Genomic DNA, 11,059 nt, shown 5'->3' with positions numbered 1-11,059 from the left:
CACTGGGGTTTTCATCCATTTCACTCTCTTTATCGCAGACGTTCTTCCTGTCATTCACTCTTTCCTCACTCAACTCCAGCTGACAGCAGCAGGTCACATGTTGTAAAGACGCTTTACCATTGGTTGAGGGAGGAGGCGGTGGTTCTGCGTTTGAGGACATTTGTTTGTAATGCAGCCGTGAAATAAAATGCTTAAGAATCATCCATGTTTAGAAATAAGATCACGTACATGTGTCAATTGAGATCGCAATCTTTTAATGATTAATCGTGCAGCCCTAAAGGGTAGTCTGAAAAGTTGCTAAATCTAGTAACGAAAGGGCTAAGTTGTCATCAGTTGACAGTAAGAGTCTGAGCAGCTAAAAGGTAACTTCTACAGTTCTAACTCTCACTCATGAAACTGAAAATCAGAGTTTAATCTGTGTGTACCCAAACTTTTCACTGTAATGTGTGAGTATTCAAAGGTAAAAAACACTCTGCAGGCAAACAACACTCACTTTCAGTCAGTCAGTGGGTTGGATAGATTTGACACTAAGTGAATATTCAGTCGTCACATTGATGTGTTGAAAGAAGCAAAATGAGCGTCACAGGGATCTGAGTGACTTCGAAAAGGGCCAAACTGTGAAGGCTGATGACTGGATGAGAGCATGTCCAAAACTGGAGGAGCTGTTGGGTGTTTCTGACCTGAAGTTGTACCTATGAAAGCTGGTTCTTAAACGACAGTTGGACCTCAGTCCAGTCAAGCATCTGTGGGAAGTAGTGGACAGAAGAGTGTGTTCCATGTAGACACCATGTCACAGTATACAGGACATGAAGGACCTGCTACAGACGACCTGGTCCAGAAACCACAGCACATTCAGATGTTTGGAGGATGGCCAACGGTGGACCTACACAACATTCAGCAGGTGGTGATACTGTAATGCTCCTACAGATGCTCCATTGGATTTCCATCACACCACCAATGTGCCATTGTTGCTGGTTCAGGTGCATGTATTCCACAAAGCAACAATGGCAAACATTGTTTTCTATGTCCATGCAGATCCACTTCAACCCCAGAGTTAAGCATTTTGCAAAACACCCCTATTTGTTTTGGTCAGTTCAGTTGTATTTTGTAACAGAATTTGAATACTTTATTAATCCCAGGGGAAAATTATTGTAAGTTATAGTTGTTTCATTCAAGAATAATAAAAAGGAGCAGGAAAGAAATTAGCAATACACAAAAAATAAATAAATAAATAAATGTGTGTGTGTGTGTGTGTATATATACACACACAAACATAAATGTAGCCATATATACTGTATGTATGTATATTATTTATTTATTTATTAGTGGTGGGACTCAATTGGAAAAATTAATCTAATTAATTAATTAATCATATTTTAATCGCATATCAATATTTGACACCAAAAGTGACATTTTCCTGTTCAAACAGTAGATGACTAAATCAATAAACAATAAAGATCTTAGGCTGGATCTTTGGTTTTGTCATAGACCTCCTTCAGACAGTTGACTGCTATAGGGACAGTCCACATCGTGTCACCGCAGGTTCTGATGCATGTGCACACATGTGCACACATGTGCACACATGTGCATGTGTAAGTACAACCATATTAAGTAGCTTAATATTTTTAAATGTGGACAAAATATGTTTTGAGTGGGTTCATACAGACTTTTGATATTCTAATTGGGTGTATAACTATTTTTTCTTTGACATGCACAAATCTATTTCTCATAACTTATAACCTCAATGCAGACAAAGGCTTGCGCCCCCCTTGGATCTCTGGCAGGGGGGGAGGGACACCTCAGGTTAAGAACCACTGTACTAGACAATATAGGATCAACATGATAATTAATGATAATTAAAGAAATAAATGTCAGTAAGTGTGCAAAAATATTGTTGTTATTAAAAATGATGTGGTTATATTGAGGAATCAAACAGTTGGATGGGCGCAGACAGGGATGGTTTCCCGTGTGGTTCAGGGGTGGATTTGGGTGGAATCAGTTTTGCACTGACCGTCCTCCTGTGACTGACCTGCACGTCATGGCGTGGCTGAGTGGAAGTTTCCGGTATTGTCCTGATCTGGGACAACACCGAGTCCAACTCCATCCCCACAGCGTTACTGGCCTTGCATAATCAGCTTGTTGAGTCTGTTGGCATCGGCAACCGTCAGCTTGCTATCCCAGCATGCAACAGCACAGAGGATGGCACAGGCCATGACAGACTCATAGGAGATCCTGAACATTAACCGGCAGATGTTGACTGATCTCAGGCAGTACAGACGGCTCTGGCCCTTCTTGGAAAGTGAAGATGTGTTTTGTGCCCAGTCCAGTTTATTGTCAGTGTGTTCCCCAAGCTATTTGGAAAAACTCTGTAGAGAGGAAATCTAACAAAACCTCTGGTGAGGGAAGAAAAACTTCAGAAAACCTCTGACAGAACCAGGCTCCAGGCAGGCAGCCCTCTGAAAGAAAAGCAGAGAGAAAAGAAAAGCACGGAAGAAGAGCAACAGCAAACAGAAAGTAGACAGCAGAGTGGAACAGTGGGCAGGGTGAAGGCCAGAAGCACACATCAGGACAGTACAGAGATGGAAAAGCACGATCTATGAGGGAGGGAAGACACAAAATGGAGGCATGATGTATAGAAATACAGGATGAGAGAGAGGACCGATGCTCAGTCTGTCACATGACAGGCCTCATTACTGCTTCTTCCTGTTCATCACCTTTTAGAACATATGACTACCTGCTCTAAAACTAAAAAATACAACAAATGTAGTATATGGAGAATTCATCAGCATTCAACAGCAGTAATAGAAGGGCAGAAAAAGCACATGCACTTGCTGAGCTGGATCCTGGTCGGACTGGATGCACCAGTATGGCATTAGTTCCAGTGTTCCTGCTGCTGCTGATCCTCCTGGAGTCGAATGCAGCTGTGGACAGTGAATGTCAACGGCTGAATGCTTTGTGACAGTCCACGCTCCTCCACAGTTCATCTGCTGACAGATCTGTGATCCTGCTGCCAAAATGAACCGACTCGCTGCTGATGGGATAGAAAGCATTTTGATAATGACTAAGAACAGAGCCGCAGACTGCAGGGACATCTGGGTCCATGTTAATACACTGCACATATGTAGCTGTAAATGGAGGCAGGACTTAAACACATCCTGTTCCCCTGTCCAGTAAAGGGCTGGAAGAAAATATCTGTTCTGCAATATATCGCAATACTTGATTTCACAATACTGTATCGATATTAAAAAGTACTGCATTGATATTTTTAGGTATTTATTCAAATGCAGATATTGTGGAGGTTCATTTTTGTTTTTCTTTCTTGTCTATATTTTATTTATTATTATTTCACACTCTTTTATTAAATAATGTTTTTTCCTTTGTTTGGATTGAACTCAAATCCTGTTCTGATGGTTAGTTCTGAACTAATAGAATCTGAACATTTGAACAGGATCTGAAACTGGAATGTCTGTAAAACAGAATTTCAGTTTGAAAACAGGAACATTTTGTGATAGAACATTAGATCCTGTTGGGATCAAATAAAAATGTGTTTAGTATTTGTGCAGATTTCTGCTGGAATTCAGTTCTTCAAGGAAATAATCATGGAAACAAACAAAAAATGTACTTTTTAACAGTATCATGATATATCGTGATATATTGTATCATGATCCTAGTTTGTATCGTGGCGCCACATTCTTGCCCATGCACAGCCCTAGTCCAGTACCTTCTGGCATCTTGAGGCATGCAGGTCGTAAACCAGGGGTGGGCAACCTGTGGCTCCCGGGCCACATTTGACTCCTGGGCCCTTTTCAAGTGGCTCAACACTTATGTATGTATGTATGCATGTATTTATTTATTTATTTATTGTTGCACATTTTGCTATTATTGACGCAACCATGAAGTCGTTCTCAAAAAATAGAAGTAGTAGTAAAAGTAGACTAGTATATATATATATATATATATATATATATATATATATATATATATATATATATATATATATATATATATATATATATATAAAACACTGAAGGTATTCATCTGTTCAAATAAAGCCTTCACATACCAGTCAGTTTTTGCTGTACAACACAATAATGACAATAGTGACTGTTTTTGTTTGTGTAGTTCTGTAATTTCTTTGTACTTCTGTAAATGCACTGAGATTTTGATCCTAAAGAGCTTCTTATATTTATATACTTATACTTTATCTCATACAAATAAGATTATCTTTCGGTCCCAGACAATTTTGTTATTTTAAATTTCTGACCTAAAATGGATCTTTAGATATCAAAGGTTGCCGATCCATGTTCTAAACTAACCCTGTATAAGACTTACAGAGTCGACAGTACAGCATTAGTCTGATTAAATCAAACCCAGTAAATGGAAAAACATTCAGTGATTCATAAAGCAAAATAGATACCCCTGTTCATAGACCAGTTTGTATTGCTAATGTGCACCTAATTTTTCTGCTTTGAGTGTCTGTTCTGGTCTGAATATCTTGTAAACTTGTAGAGTTTTCTCCTTAGTTCAGTTTGTTTTTATGCAGCTCAAACTTGTGGTGTCTGATCACATTCCCACCACAAACCAACTGTTACCAGGTTGATTTCAAACTGTATCGAGACCACCTTTTCTAAAGGGGTCTTTGTGCAGTTGTTTTGGTCTGAACCTAAGTGTGATTACTGTGTTCACGCATGACCAAACAAACCACATCAAGGGAGGAAACACAGTACGGTTCAGTTCAAATTCACTAAAAGCTGCTGAATTTCATTTAGCTTCCAGTGTGAAAGCTGCAGGTTGTAATGGAAAGAGTGTGCTTCAAATTTAGATCAACTGCTTGATAAAAAATCTTGTCTTGTTTCAACATGACAAAAGCTTTTGTTTACCCAGACACGACCATACTGGAGGAGTTTCCCCAAACAGCTGGGCAGAGCTCAAAAGCAGCTTGTGTTTCTGACCTTCAACATCTGATGAAACTGAAGCATGGATGAGGAGACTGTGGCACCTCCACACCCACCTTGTAGAATCCAACCCGTTTATGATCATATATTTCAGTGTTTTTCAGCCTTGGGGTCGGGACCCCATGTGGGGTCACCTGGAATTCAAATGGGGTTGCCTGAAATTTCTAGTAATTGATAAAAATAAATAAAAACTTATTAATAAAAAATATATAGTGAGTTGAGAGAGATAATCCCAATCCATAAAAGACAAACTGTGGTTGTGAAACTGCAGCACTGTGCTTCTGTTTCTGTGTCAAATGTTCACTGTGGTCAGTTTCAGATGCTGCAGCTCTTTCATAATTCATAGTTTCAGTTCTTGTTTGTTCAGTATTAATTGTCCTCCTTGGAAATCACAGCTGGACTGACTGGACAGATCCTGACCAAGGAAAATCAAAGTCTTCCTTTGTGCAGAAATCTACACCTGGATTTACTGCCTCTGTCCACAATAATAGACATTATATAGACTAAATGTCCTCTGAAATTTGCGTTTATTTGCAACATAGTATAACAACAATGGATTAGATTTCTATAGCGCTTTTCTATGAACACATACTCAAAGTGCATACAGGGGATCCATTATTCAGTCAGTCTCACATTCTCCCTCTGGTGGTGGTAAACTACATCTGTACCCACAGCTGTCCTGGGGGGGGGGGGCACTGACAAAAGCTTGGCTGCCAATCTGCGACTACTATCTTCGACCACCACCGAATATTCATACACCAGTGTGAGTAGCAGCATTGGAGGCAAGGAGGGTGAAGTGTCTTGCCCAAGGACACAACGGCACATGGACAGAGCGGGAATCGAACCGCCAACCCTTTGGTTATTGGATGAGCCGCTCTACCATCTGAGTCATGGCCGCCTCATTGCAAACTATTGCATGATCAAAAACAAATTAATTTTAACCAAAAAAAAAAAAAAAAAAGTCTCCGTTTTGAATGTCTTGGGTCGCCAGAAATTTGTGATGTTAAAATGGGGTCACGAGCCAAAAAAGGTTGGGAACCACTGATATATTTTATTTTAAATGGACTGGGAAACCCTGGTAGAGCCCAGCTCTCCATGAGATTCCATCTGCCTTACTACATTTAGATTTCTTTAGGGCAGCCCTTGAAAGTGTCATGTGCAGGATGTCCCAGTGGGAAGTAATGGGGCTGTGACAGGACCACTTGACATGTTTTTACATTTAAATAATTTTTTTCTGACCATTAAAGATTGGAAATGAGGTGACAAGTGTTACATAAGAAAAACATACTGCTGATAACACTGGTCAACAACAAATTTATTGTTTCAGTTTTTTGAGCTGATTTAGGATAATTTTGGTGCTGAATCCAAAAATCACATTAATTTTGCTCAATCAGGTCAACTTTCTGAACTATGCTACATATTGGCTTTTTAACATTTTTGCTTACATTTATGGGCATTTTCACATCATATGATACAAAATTCTTTCATATTTCTTGCAATAAACGAGTTCTGAAGATTTGACTTTTGCCAATTTATGATTAATGTTTTTTTTAATATTACAGGTGAATGAAATGGCTTCGACTAGAAGATCTTGCAAAAATAAGCCTGACGTATTCTGCTACATCTGCGATGAATACACCATTGTACCTAACAGGAATCCTGTTAGAAAATGATTTTTTTTCTCTTAAAACCTATTTTGGGTGAGAACTACATAAAAAATCAACTGAAAAAGTCACAAAAATTTAATCAATTTTGTGAGATCAAATTTTTCAAAATCAAATTAGCAAAAAAACCTGACCTGACTGAGCAAAACAGATGTCATTTTTGGATTTAGTTGTGCAAAATGGTCCTAATTCAGTTGAAAAAACCTAGACAACTTGCAAAAAACATTTTTTTGTAACCCAGTGTAATTTTTGTAATTTTCTTACCTTAGTTAATGCACATATGAGCAGGTGAATGGTAAAGAAGTGTTTGGGTGGGATTGTACTGTCTGTTGGGTGAAGGCTGAGGGCTTTAAAAAGCACCTCCTCCAAGCTCATACCGGTCTGAGCTGAGTTACAGTGGCACTAACAGTATTTCCCCTTTTTTGATTTCTAACATAAAACTTCACTTCTTTGGAAACAAACCTAATAAATCATGTTTGTGACTATGCTATTTTCTGTGTCTTTAAACCATAAAGACCTAAACGTCCACTATCGACCAAAAGCATCTACTGATTTCAACTGTTTAACCTGTTGATCCACTAGTAATCCTGTCAGTCCATGTAAATAATAGGCGTAAAATGGAGTTTGTCATCTTTTCATGCTCATCAGATATGACCCATGTGAACGTTCAGAGGCTCCGTAGTTAAGGTGAAAACTACGTCATCTTCTCCAACATGGATTCTCCAGTCAATCCCATGGAGTTGGATCAGTGACAGCGGATGAACACACAGGGTTTATGTTCATGATAGATTTTGTGGAAAAAGTCACTTTTTCCCTAATTTTTTTCTGATTTGATCTAATAACCTTTGAATTTACTCTGAGCTTTAATAAACATTTACTCGATCAGTGAATTAAATATAGGAAAATATTTTAGTTTGATTGAAAAATGCAGAGAATAATAAATAAGCATAAATCCATTAGGAAAGACAAAAAATAGTTTGGAAGTTGTGACAAAAATAGTTGTGGGTCTTTAAGGATTAAGAGAGTAGAGCTTGTTCACAGGCTGCATTTTTACAGTGTGAATACTGAATACACAAGAGCACCGAGACAGGCAGATTAGTGTTAAAGCTCATGAATCCTTGTTAAAATGCCCTCTTGCTGATGGAGGCTGTGCAGCTGCAGGCAGATGGATGTTTGTCCTTGAGTCTCCATGTTTGTTTGTCTCTTGGTGCATCACTTCCACTGCTTGCTTTTGCATCACTATCCTTTGCTGTCTAATGCAGTCTGATGCTCCAGTCACATTCAAAGTGACTTGTGAAGTACAACATTTGACCTCATTTTACGGGTCAGTGCAGGAGACGCTGGGCATCAGCATCATACAACTGTTTGCTCTACGTCTGCACACATACTGACGTCTGATTGGTCACATGGCATGTGTTTAATATTTGAACTGCATGTACCTCAGCTCCAATTTAATCAATTGATGTCAAACATATTTGTGTCACAGTAGTAGCCCTGCAGCCACAGAATTATCAATGTGACCTGGAAACAGTTCATCTCCACGTGTCCTATTATGTCCAAAAGCTAAATATATTTAGTTACTGTAACATGTGTCAGAGAAAACACAACAATCATCATCTCAGCTGACAGGCTGCTTCAAGGAAGAGAAACTTGACTGAAATATCTGAAACTATTCATAGATTAAAGAAGCAATGTGTAACATTGAATGAATGAATGAATGAATGAAATCTTTATTTCGAACATGTAGCCAGTGAAATCAAGACAAAAATCAACCAACAAAATATAAACACTGGTACATAAATGACTGATAAGCAAACAACAAAATAAATAAATAAGTAATAGTAATAGTAAATAATAATAATAATAATAATAATAATAATAATAATAATAATAATAATAATAAAACAAATTAAATGAAATTATACATGCTCGAAAAGGAGTGGGTAGTAGTAAAAACTTATGTACTCCTACCCCCAATTTCTATTTCTTATGATAACTGTATAGCAATTATTATTTTGTATGAATATTAATAATAATAATAATAATAATATAACAATATCACACATCCTTTTTCCTATATACACTAATATGATAATACCCATTTATAACTTATCCTACCAGATATTAATACCAGATGTTAATCAAAACTAAAAAGAACAAAAACAAACAAAACAAAAAAACAAACAAAAACACATATACATACATAACATAAATGCATATGATATTCTATATTGTCCTATATAGTAATAATATATTCATATATCCATATTGAAACTAGATATTATCAGTGCATATATGACAAAGCCCCACTATGAAAAACAAGCGGACCCCCCCCCCCCCCCCCCCCCCCCAGGCCCTTCACTGTGGGCTGAAGGAGTTTTTATGTCATGTTTGTGTGTTCATGATCAACTCCATTTCTCTAAGATAACGTCTGCTAGTGCTGTAGAGGAGCACTTTAGCATGTCACAAAACATCAAAAGTCTGCTTTGGAATAAACAGACTCGTATGTCAAGTAGTTTGTCATCAGGTGTATTTTTCAGACACAAACAGACTTTCAAGGACTCACCACATACAAGCATTTAACCCCCCCCCCCCCATCTCCGTCTGCCTCACAACATTCTTCCTCTCTTCCTCTCCCCCTCCCACAACCCGATCCATTGAAAAAGTCCCATCCTGTGACCACGTGTACTGTGTTCAGAATGTCTCATGTATGTGCTTGCATTATCTTCACTGTAATTCTTTCCAAGGATTTGTGTCAGGCGCATGTGCACGCAGCGACCGGCAGTGAGTGAGAGCTTGGCGTCTTGTGTTTGTCTTTTTTCAATGTATGTTTTGTTGTAATGCCAAAAGCAATCATTATGTCTGCAAAACAAATCTACCCACGGGTAGAAATAAAGTCACCTTGAACCTTGAACATAAAGAAGGTTAACATACAGGTGTGTGTGGGTTGTGGCATCCTGTTATCATTGTAAAATGGTTGTGATGTTTCTTTGCAGATGACACTCACTAATGGTTGTCTCATTTTAAGTCCACACGACCGACTGCACGACTAGACAGATTTTACTGCACTGGGGTACTATACAGGTTTTTTGTTTTTTAAACCCTCTAGTCTGTATAATTTCATAAATTCTTGAATATATTTTTATTAAATGGAACCAAATCTAATTAAGTTACTAGTGAAGTAAAGAATTGAAATTTTAGGAATAATAGACAACTTCCACTTTAAAATCGCTCATATCCAGAAAAGAAAACACTGCTACTAGGGCTGATTAACTATAACCTCTCAAAAATCTCCCCACGGTTTTTCAGTTTCTTCTGCTTAGTTGCTGTTGCTGTTACTTGTTGTGCCCAGAGCATTCCTATTCCTGCTTCAGTAGGACAATGCCAATGCCAGATTATTTTTCTACATTTTCAGTGAATTTCCACTCCGGCTTTCAAATGAAGTCAATTGAATCAGGCCATTGTTGTGACAGTCGATCGCCTCTGATTACCTCTGATATTTGTGCTGGTGAAGGACAGTGATTTATGCTGTTAACGTGGCAACGGGGAGGAGAATGAAGAGATCTTGGACAGGATGGGGGTTAATTAGAAACACTGATGTACAGGATGTGGACATATTAGGCTTTCATCAAGCTTTAAACTGCTGAATACAGAGGACCGCAGTTACCAAACCTTTTCACACACTTAAATTACTTTGAAGCTTTGCATACTTTAATGTCATGCAGATGATAAAAGCAGTATTTGTTGTCAGTCAGGCTGATGTGAATGGGTACAAACGGAAAAAAATGAAAATGTTTCTTTCTTTTTTTTTGGCACCTCCACAGAGGTTTCATTGGTCATCCAATGGTCAGTTTCTCTATCCTGACTCATATTTAAACTAGAACTGACACGATTAATGGCCTCGAATGGATTAAAAAAAATTATTCTGTTCCAATTTTCCTGAATCAAATCTTCATGACCTTAATTATTTTGCTGCTACTAAACATGGGTTCCACTGCTGTGTGTCACACAGATGCTTGTTGTGATGCACATGACGCCAGAATCAACACACAGTTGTACGTTAGTTCCATGTTCAGTTGTCACTAAGTTGGATCCAAATGTGTTGAAATTATACTTCTCTTTTTTCTTTTGTTCAGACAAGGTATAGCTTTTTTTAGATGTTACCTGCCTGACAGTTTGGACTGTGACTCCAGTCTTCCTCATAAGCGTCATCCGACGTGCTGCTGTGGTGTGCACGTCCGCACAGCACACCAGAGAAGTAGAATTACATGAACAGAAGACTAAATGAACGTCTTTGGCCAAATGTGTTGAAGACTGCAGTGCACAGATTCAGGGTGAGATTTGTTGGGGGGATGGGGGGGGATCAACCCCCCCTCTGGTTTTTACATCCCTACCTCAGCTCAATGAATTTCATCCTGGGGGGGGGGCAGCCAACCAATT

This window comes from Sphaeramia orbicularis, unplaced genomic scaffold, assembly GCF_902148855.1.
Source record: "Sphaeramia orbicularis unplaced genomic scaffold, fSphaOr1.1, whole genome shotgun sequence".
Classification (NCBI taxonomy): domain Eukaryota; kingdom Metazoa; phylum Chordata; class Actinopteri; order Kurtiformes; family Apogonidae; genus Sphaeramia; species Sphaeramia orbicularis.
Note: the sequence above shows the minus strand (reverse complement) of the source record.